We start from the raw sequence: 11,569 nt of genomic DNA on the forward strand, positions 1-11,569 counted from the left end.
AAACCGAAGGGTTTAGTCTGTAAAGATCATCAGAATTTATATAGGCTAGACATCTAGGGTTTAGCCATTACGATCTTGAGGTAGATCAACTCTTGTAACCCCAATATTCATCAAAGTCAATCAAGTAGGAAGTAGGGTTTTACCTTCATCAAGAGGGCCCGAACCTGGGTAAACATCGTGTCCCCTTTGTCTTTTGTTACCTTCGATCCTCGGACACACAGTTCGGGACCCCCTACCCGAGATCGTCCCTTTTTGACACCGACATTGGTGCTTTCATTGAGAGCTTTCTTTGTGTCATCGATGGAAGGATCGACGGCTCGCCTTGTCATTAATAACAGCATCACCTCTGGAAGGGCCCTAGCTCCAGGACAGGTCCTCCAGTTTGGCGGTTTCACCATGGGCGCCCGCTTGGCCGTTAAGCCAAAGGCAGCCCCCGCAATCTCCAAACATCATCTCCGCATCGGCCTCGAACACTCCAAAAAGATGGATCCAGCAGATGCCTCGTCCTTGAATGAACTGCTAGATCACATCGCCGCCCTGGGGGTCGCAATAGACTATGATCGGATCGGGCTTAAACCCGACCAGAGGGAGATCAAGTCCCCACCGATCACCCATCTGGTAGCGGTCATGGAGGAACAAGCCGAGAATACTTCTCCCCCTAAGTTAAGAACAAGCTATGTTCAGATTTCAGAGCCCCGCGTGCCGGATACCTGTTGGGGAACGCAGTATTTCAAAAAAAAATCCTACGATCACGCAAGATCTATCTAGGAGATGCATAGCAACGAGAGGGGGAGAGTATGTCTACGCACCCTCGTAGACCGAAAGCAGAAGCGTTAAGTAACGCGGTTGATGTAGTCGAACGTCTTCGCGATCCAACCGATCAAGTACCGAACGCACAGCACTTCCGCGATCTGCACACGTTCAGCTCAGTGACGTCCCTCGTACTCTTGATCCAGTTGAGGTTGAGGGAGAGTTTCGTCAGCACGACGGCGTGATGACGGTGATGATGAAGTTACCGACGCAGGGCTTCGCCTAAGCACTACAACGATATGACCGAGGTGGAAATCTGTGGAAGGGGGCACCGCACACGGCTAAGACAACTGTCAACTTGTGTGTCTATGGGGTGCCCCCCTTCCCTGTATATAAAGGAGTGGAGGAGGGGAGGGATGGCCTCTCTATGGCGCGCCCAAGGGGGGGATTCCTACTCCCAATAGGAGTAGGTTTCCCCCTTTCCCTAGTTGGAGTAGGAGAAGAAGGAAGAGGGAGAGAGAGAGGGAAGGAAAGGGGGGCCGGCCCCCTCCCAATTCGGATTGGACTTGGGGAGCGCGCGCCTCACACTTGGCCGCCTCCTCCTCTCTCCCACCATGGCCCATTAAGGCCCATTAACTCCTCGGGGGGTTCCGGTAACCCCCCAGTACTCCGGTATATGCCCGAACTCATCTGAAATCATTCCGGTGTCCAAACATAACCTTCCAATACATAAATCTTCATGTCTCGACCATTTCGAGACTCCTCGTCATGTTCGTGATCACATCCAGGACTCCGAACTACCTTCGATACATCAAAACACATAAACTCATAATACCGATCGTCATCGAACGTTAAGCGTGCGGACCCTACGGGTTCGAGAACTATGTAGACATGACCGAGACTCATCTCCGGTCAATAACCAATAGCGGAACCTGGTTGCTCATATCGGTTCCTACATATTCTACGAAGATCTTTATTGGTCAAACCGCATAACAACATACGTTGTTCCCTTTGTCATCGGTATGTTACTTGCCCGAGATTCGATTGTCGGTATCATCATACCTAGTTCAATCTCGTTACCGGCAAGTCTCTTTACTTGTTCCGTAATGTATCATCCCATAACTAACTCATTAGTCACATTGCTTGCAAGGCTTATAGTGATGTGCATTACCGAGAGGGCCTAGAGATACCTCTCCGACAATCGGAGTGACAAATCATAATCTCGATCTATTCCAACTCAACAAACACCATCGGAGACACTTGTAGAGCATCTTTATAATCACCCAGTTATGTTGTGACGTTTGATAGCACACTAAGTGTTCCTTCGGTATTCAGGAGTTGCATAATCTCATAGTCATAGGAACATGTATAAGTTATGGAGAAAGCAATAGCAATAAACTAAATGATCATAGTGCTAAGCTAACGGATGGGTCAAGTCAATCACATCATTCTCTAATGATGTGATCCCGTTTATCAAATGACAACTCATGTCTATGGTTAGGAAACTTAACCATCTTTGATTAACGAGCTAGTCAAGTTGAGGCATACTAGTGACACTCTGTTTGTCTATGTATTCACACATGTACTAAGTTTCCGGTTAATACAATTCTAGCATGAATAATAAACATTTATCATGATATAAGGAAAATATAAATAACAACTTTATTATTGCCTCTAGGGAATACTTCCTTCAGTCTCCCACTTGCACTATAAACAATAATCTAGTTCACATCGCCATGTGATTTAACACCGGTAGTTCACATCTTTATGTGACTAACACCCATAGTTCACATCGCCATGTGACCAACACTCAAAAGGTTTACTAGAGTCAATAATCTAGTTCACATCGCTATGTGATTAACACCCAAGAGTAATAAGGTATGATCATGTTTCGCCTATGAGAGAAATTTTAGTCTACGGGTCTGCAACAATTCAGATCCGTATGTATTTTGCAACTTTTTCTATGTCTACAATGCTCTGCACGGAGCTACTCTAGCTAATTGCTCCCACTTTCAATATGTATCCAGATTGAGACTCAGAGTCATCCAGATCGGTGTCAAAACTTGCATCGACGTAACTCTTTACAATGAAATTTTGTCACCTCCATAACCGAGAAACATATCCTTATTCCACTAAGGATAATTTTGACCGATGTCCAGTGATCCACCCCTGGATCACTATTGTACCCTCTTGCCAAACTCTTGATGAGGTACACAATAGGTCCGGTACACAACATAGCATGCTTTATAGAACCTATGACTGAGGCATAGCGGATGACTTTTCATTCTCTTTCTATTTTCTGCCGTGGTCGGGTTTTGAGTCTTTACTCAACTTCACACCTTGCAACATAGGCAAGAACTCCTTCTTTGACTGTTCCATTTTGAACTACTTCAAAATCTTGTCAAGGTATGTACTCATTGAAAAATATATCAAGCGTCTTGATCTATCTATATAGATCTTGATACTCAATATGTAAGTAGCTTCACCGAGGTCTTTCTTTGAAAAACTCCTTTCAAACATTCCTTTATGCTTTCTAGAAAATTCTACATCATTTCCGATCAACAATATGTCATTCACATATACTTATCAAAAATAATGTAGTGCTCCCACTCACTTTCTTGTAAATACAGGCTTCACTGCGAGTCTGTATAAAACCATATGCTTTGATCACTTTATCAAAGCATATATTCCAACTCCAAGATGCTTGCACCAGTGCATAGATGGATCGTTGGAGCTTGCACACTTTGTTAGCACATTTAGGATTGACAAAACCTTCTTGTTGCATCATATAGAACTCTTCTTTAAGAAATTCATTAAGGAATGCAGTTTTGACATCCGTTTGCCAGATTTAATAAAACTCGACAACTCCTAAAATGATTTAGACAGACTTTTAAGCATCGATACGAGTGAAAAAATCTCATCGTAGTCAACACCTTGAACTTGTCGAAAACCTTTTGCGACAATTCGAGCTTTGTAGATAGTAACACTACTATCAGCGTCTGTCTTCCTCATGAAGATCCATTTATTCTGAATGGCTCACCGATCATCGGGCAAGTTAATCAAAGTCCATACTTTGTTCTCATACATGGATCCCATCTCAGATTTCATGGCCTTAAGCCATTTCGTGGAATCTGGGCTCATCATCGCTTCCTCATAGTTCGTAGGTTCGTCATGGTCTAGTAACATGACTTCCAGAACAGGATTACTGTACCACTCTGATGCGGAATGTACTCTGGTTGACCTACGAGGTTCGGTAGTAACTAGATCCGAAGTTTCATGATCATCATCATTAACTTCCTCACTACTTGGTGTAGGTATCACTGGAACTAATTTATGTGATGAACTACTTTCCAATTCGGGAGAAGGTACAATTACCTCATCAAGTTCTACTTTCCTCCCACTCACTTCTTTCGAGAGAAACTCTTTCTCTAGAAAGGATCCACTCTTAGCAACAAAGATCTTACCTTCGGATCTGTGATAGAAGGTGTACCCAACAATTTCTTTTGGGTATCCTATGAGGATGCACTTCTCCAATTTGGGCTTGAACTTATCAGTTTGAAACTTTTTCACATAAGCATCGCAACCCCAAACTTTAAGAAACGACAGCTTTGGTTTCTTGCCAAACCATAGTTCATACGGTGTCGTCTCAACGGATTTAGATGGTGCCCTATTTAACATGAATGTAGTTGTCTCTAATGCATAACCCCAAAACAATAGTGGTAAATTGGTAAGAGACATCATAGATTGCACCATATCTAATAAAGTACGGTTACGACGTTTGGACACCATTACGCTGTGGTGTTCTAGGTGGCGTGAGTTGCGAAACGATTTCACATTATTTCAAATGAATACCAAACTTGTAACTCAAATATTCGTCTCCGCGATCAGATCGTAGAAACTTTATTTTCTTGTTACGATGATTTTCCACTTCACTCTGAAATTCTTTGAACTTTTCAAATGTTTCAGACTTGTGTTTCATTAAGTAGATATACCCATATCTGCTCAAATCATATGTGAAGGTCAGAAAATAATGATACCCGCCGCGAGCCATAATACTCATCAGACCGTATACATTGGTATGTATTATTTCCAATAAGTCAGTGGTTTGCTCCATTGTTCCGGAGAACAGAGTCTTAGTCATCTTGCCCAAGAGGCATGGTTCGCAAGCATCAAATGATTCATAATCAAGTGATTCCAAAAATCCATCCGCATGGAGTTTCTTCATGCGCTTTACACCAATATGACCTAAACGGCACTGCCACAAATATGTTGCACTATCACTATCAACTTTGCATCTTTTGGCATCAATATTATGAATATGTGTATCATTACGATCGAGATTCAATAAACCATTTATATGAAGTGTATGACCATAGAAGGTTTTATTCTATAGACAGAACAACAATTATTCTTTGACTTAAATGAATAACCGTATTGCAATAAACATGATCCAATCATATTCATGCTCAACGCGAACACCAATAACATTTATTTTGGTCCAACACTAATCTCAAAAGTATAGGGAGTGCACGATGATGATCATATCAATCTTGGAACCACTTCCAACACACATCGTCACTTCATTCTTAACTAGTTTATGTTCATTCTGCAACTTCCATTTCGAGTTACTAATCTTAGCAACTGAACCGGTATCAAATACTCAGGGGTTACTATGAACACTAGTAAAGTACACATCAATAACATGTATATCAAATATACCTTTGTTCACTTTGCCATCCTTCTTATCCGCCAAGTATTTGGGGTAGTTTCGCTTCCAGTGACCATTCCCTTTGCAGTAGAAGCACTCAGTTTCAGGCTTAGGTTCAGCTTTGGGCTTCTTCACGGGAGTAGCAACTTGCTTGCTATTCTTCTTGAAGTTCCCCTTCTTCACTTTCCCTTTTACTTGAAACTAGTGGTCTTGTCAATCATCAACACTTGATGCTTTTCTTGATTTATACCTTCGCCGATTTCAACATCGCGAAGAGCTCGGGAATCATTTTGCGCCATCCCTTGCATATTATAGTTCATCACTAAGTTCCAGTAACTTGGTGATAGTGACTAGAGAACTCTGTTAATCACTATCTTATCTGGAAGATTAACTCCCACTTGATTCAAGCAATTGTAGTACCCAGACAATCTGAGTACATGCTCACTAGTTGAGCTATTCTCCTCCATCTTGTAGGCAAAGTACTGTCAGAGGTCTCATACCTCTCGACACGGGCATGAGTCTGAAATCTAATTTCAACTCTTGGAACATCTTATATGCTCTGTGGCATTCAAAACATTTTTGAAGTCCCGGTTCTAAGCCGTAAAGCATGGCGCACTAAACTATCAAGTAGTCATCATACCGAGCTTGCCAAACATTCATAATGTCTGCCTCTGCTCCTGCAATAGGCCCGTTACCTAGCAGTGCATCAAGGACATAATTCTTCTGTGCAGCAATGAGGATAATCCTCAGATCACGAAGCTGGTCCGCATCATTACTGCTAACATCTTTCAACATAGTTTTCTCTAGGAACATATCATAAATAAAACGGGGAAGCTATACGCGAGCAATTGATCTACAACATAGATATGCAAATACTATCAGGACTAAGTTCATGATAAATTAAAGTTCAATTAATCATATTACTTAAGAACTCCCGCTTTGATAGACATCCACTACAAAAAAATACACTTCCGTGATGATACGTGTTTGTCACAGTAGGTCGCGTTTTTTGTCATGCATGTACATCCATGACAAATTTATGACAGAATCAAGATAGTCATACCTGTGCTGTCGTAGAAGTGTTCCATGACATTACCAAAATTATCATCACGGAAGTGTCCACTTCCATGACGATAAATCGCGCGTCACAGAAGTGCTTTCGTCAAGGGTGACCGACACGTGGCATCCACCGTAACGGAACACCGTTAAGCCATCGAGTCGGGTTTTGGATCCGATAACCCGTTAACAGCCCCGACCAATGGGGATTTTCCATGTGTAAAATCATCATTGGCTAGAGGAAACACATGTCGGCTCATCATTCGGACAGATGTCATCCACTCACTGGACAGAAGGCGCCTATGATACGTCGACACGTGGCACGGCCCAACAGTGGCCCATTCCTATGAAAAGGCCGGCCCGTTTGACTTGGTCAAAAGTTGGCGGGCCGGCCCATGGAAAGACTGTTAACGACATGTTCGCATATAGCCCATTTACAGCCCGCTAACCCAAGGCCCGCTATGCCCTATCCGAATTAGGCCCAGTAGCGTCATTTGGGCCATCCAATATGATTCCAGCCCGTTTTCACTTCTGGCCCATGTATAGCCCATGACGTCTTTCGACCCATATGAGGCCCTTTGTAACTCTTGGCCCATTAGCGACCCGTGCTGAAACTGGCCCGTAATGAACAGTGTATTACTTTACACCCATTAACGGCCTGTGGTGAAACTGGCCCGCAATGAACAGTGTATCACTTTATACCCATTAATGGCTCGTTATTCCGTTGGGCCGTTTCCAGCCCAAGTTAACTTTCGGCCTTCTGAGGGCCCATTTTATTCTTGGGCTCATTTGCAGCATTCGGTTACTTACGACCCGTTACTGTCATTTTCTGCTTGTGGGCCAAATTCAACCCGTCGTTACAGTCGGCCCGTTTGTGGACCGTTAGTCTGTTGGGCCATTTTCCTAGCATCACCAAATACGGCCTATTAACGGCCCGTTATGGTCAACCCATAAACATAAGATTTCCATTAAAGGCCCATCTACGGCCCATTAAAGGCCCGTACAAGACCCATAAATGAGTCGGCAGCCCATGGATCCTACGAGACGTAGAAGGCCCATGGATCCTACGAGATGTAGAAGGCCCATGGATCTGACGGTCCGTGAAGGGCCATGGTCGGGCGAGCTGGCCCCCGTTTGAACGATATAGCATATTCAAAGAATTATCCTACTTAATACTATCACCTCTAAAAAGCATACACTATACAACAAAGAGATCAAGGCATAGAAAGGTAGAATAATCCTACACTATACAATAAAGAAATTACAGCCGATTATACCCACTGGGCATTATGGTTCGGCACAGGTGATAATAAAGCATACACAAACAACAAATTATATACACTGGGCAAATACAGCTCATACATCATGGACGCGCATCAACTTAACTCTAGTTGAACTATAATCTCTTCAGAAAATAGGATTGGCCGGATTCAGATAGCACAAATTCCAGTCTGCAAAATTTCTAATTCCTTCATGGTTACCTCAGTGTCTTGTTTCATTTTTTGACTCCTACATCTAATACCTGCATGTTCAGTCTCAACTTGTTGATTATACATTGACAATCATGTACACGTTGTCTTGCCACCTCTAATTGATGCTCGAGAACATCAGCACATTCCAATTCCAATCCATAATCATTCAGTAACGACCATGCCACACTGCTCGCAGATCTTTGTGTTGATGTCACTTCATCCTAAAATATTTCTGTAAGTACACATGACTAGGGCAAAAATATAGTTACAACAGTGAAGCGAACAAGACACTATTTTGTACTACATGGCAAAACAGGACTAACAATAATGTTACATGTCACTTTCAAAAAAAATGTTACACGTCATGAAGCATAAGCCGGTGATATTTTAAAAATTATAAAAAAGATAGTCTGTGCAGCCTGCATACAGAAATCCCTCTTAGCTCACCGGAGGAGCATGATGTTGGGGCTCAATCGAAAACACGGACAAGTTACAAATTTAGACAGCACGTTGCGAATAAGTAAGCAAGCAGTTGGCCATTCTATGCCTCAATTAAAGTCTTAGGGAGCATAATGAACAACAAAGGGTTTCATACAAACATACTACAACAGGCAAAACTATGCAATCATTAGCGTAGTATAAACTAGATTGTGAGCCTCATGCACAATAGTTGGTTAATAGACTTCAAAGCTTCAGGCACACTTTGACAGAGTAATTAAATGGTAAGGCCTTTAATTATGTCAACTAATAGTGATACAAGTACTGAACATCAGGCATGATTATTTGGGCATCTCATTAACTGAGGACAAATAAAGCAATTGAAAAGAGAAAATTAACTATGCCTGAAACAAACAAGGAATTGAACTGTTTAGTTGCATACAGTGACTTCCTCAGCGCAGATCCTACTTCTCTTGCAAGGCTCCTTCCTAACATCTTGTACTTGGAAATCCTCAATCTTATCTTCGTTGCACCCCCTCTGCAAGGTGACACAAATTAGTTACTCGTCTCCTTGGAAGATAAATATGCATACTTTCTAGTATGTGAACACAAAAGAATGAGATTATAACAAAACAACACCACATAATGAAACATGCCGCATCTCTTGCACTTGCACACAATGAAATTAGCATTTACTATGTCTGCACTATGTAAAAACTAGGCATACCTTCGAACTGGATCTCCAGGTACTCTTGGAGAGCCTACTGTAGTGTACAGCCAAACCTTTATGTCACCTATGAGTTAGACAAGGCCCCACTACAGCAGCCCTTAATGTTTAAATCATTGACAAGCTATGTTAGAGTGTTAGGTCAAGAACAACAAGTAATCAAAGCAAACATTCCTAGTATGGCTGGTTGATGCAAACAAGCAATTGGACAGATGTGTGAGCAAATCTTACATATCAAGAAAAGAAGTAAAGAAGGAGGCTTAAAGACCATCACTTGACTGACCAGATTTAAGGGGCATTTAAACATCATGTGCAACGTATGAACTAACATAAACATTGCATATTCCAGATTCTACAATGGAATGCACATGTATTAGGTTATGCCATGTATGATGATGCCTAAATGTACAAATAGCAGGCAGGAGTGATTCATCATTGCACGCACAATTGAATTGCAGGTTAAGGGCCAGTTTGATTCCGCCTTTTTAGGGCATATTGTCAAAATAAGCCATAGAAGATGTAAAGAAGTCATTTTTGAGTTATGGGCTTGGGCTTAACTAATTTCACTTTGGAGGGGGGTGTTTCGGGTAGAACCTCACTAAAAATTGAAGGGAAGGGGAATAGTGAAATGACTATGTTGTCTGCCTATATTACACTCAAAATGTAACTACTGACGCCCGTGTCACACCTGACCCTCAAGTAAAAACAAACACGCAAGCATTCATTGCCCTGCCCACTTGCATCTCCTCTCCCCTTTCCCTCTACCTCGATCCCCTGCCTACAGCACTAGGGTTCCTCCAGTGAGCCATCGCCACTGGTCCCATCTGGCCTGGTCCTCGACGATGCTATGTCCAGCTAGGCTACATGGCCGGCGGGTAGGGGCAAATCTCCCTGGCTGCTCCTCCCTCTGGCGCTGCCCCTCATTCTCATGGTCTTCAGCAGCTGCTCCACTGTGGTTCGTCCAACACACTACTCCGGCGGGCGCTGCACAACTACGGCTGATGCCACACTGCGGCAGAAGGCACCTTATTCCCCCTCCCCTCCTCCCAGGCCATGGCCTTGAGGTGCTGTTGAAGGATGAGCTCATCCAACAAGGTGAGGATCTCCTCTGATTTTTTGCCAAATTTTCATTCTGGTCCACTATACGATGAATTGCTATGAGTTGCTTCTGCTGCTGCTATATGATGCATTGCTATGAGCTACTCCTGCTGCTGCTATATGATGAATTGCTATGAGTTGTTACTGCTGTATGATGAGTTGCTATGAGCTACTGCTGCTATATGATGAATTGCTATGAGCTGCTGCTGCTATATGATGAGTTGCTACAAGCTGCTCCTGCTGCTGCTATATGATGAATTGCTATGAGTTGCTCCTGCTATATGATGAATTGCTGCTCCTGCTGCTGCTATATGATGAATTGCTATGAGCTGCTGCTGGTATATGATGAATTGCAGACTGCTGCTGCTGTATGATGAGTTGCTATGAGCTGCTGCTGCTATATGATGCTTTCAGGTGGTGCTGCTATACGATAATAACTAGCCACTTGGACCATCGAATTTCAATAAATAATTGTTCTTCATTTAAATGTGGGTCATGCGTTCTTCGTTTAAATTAGGCAATGTGATCTCTATGGAAAACATTGACAAAAGTAGATTGTGCCAAGTAGATGGTATCTTTGTATTTGCATTTTGAGCAAATAGTGATGGTCTATTTCCTATCATATTAATTACTGCACTGGGTTCAATTTGTGATGTTTGCAAGTCAAATTAATTTCCATATGGGCAGCAAAATGAAAAAATATAATGCAATCTAGACTTTCCACTGATCATACCAAAGATAAGCTGAAAACGCAATGAAAAGAACTGGTTGGCTTATTACATGGAGCTTATATTCATAGGTGCTTATTTTCTTAGGATAATTCGTAATAACTGTCCCTAAGAAACTTGGCTAATAGAACTGGCATACAAATAACATGTCACGATGATTGCAATGGAGGAGTGACATACCATAGCACAATGTATAGGCTCACCGCTGACTCTCCTTTTTTTGCGATGTTCCATGAAATTGCCACATACATCTTGTACTTTTTCATTGTGTAACCCTATCTGCAAGTTGACACGGCTAATTTCAGACATCTCTACATGATACAACATTGCATATCCCTTGCGCATATTTAAACCACCAATTAATGATTGTGTGCGTACCATAAACTAGCCATGACTATGTATGCTAGACTAGCAGTCACTCTAAGGGAGCCTAATGTAGTGCACTAGAATTCCTACATGCCACCTACGATTTTGAGTAATGTACTGCCCCTGTTCCTAAATATATGTCTTTGTAGAGATTCCAGTATGGACCACATACAGATGTATATAGATGCATTTTCGAGTGTAGATTCACTCATTTTGCTCCGTATGT

This window comes from Triticum aestivum, chromosome 1A, assembly GCF_018294505.1.
Source record: "Triticum aestivum cultivar Chinese Spring chromosome 1A, IWGSC CS RefSeq v2.1, whole genome shotgun sequence".
NCBI lineage: Eukaryota > Viridiplantae > Streptophyta > Magnoliopsida > Poales > Poaceae > Triticum > Triticum aestivum.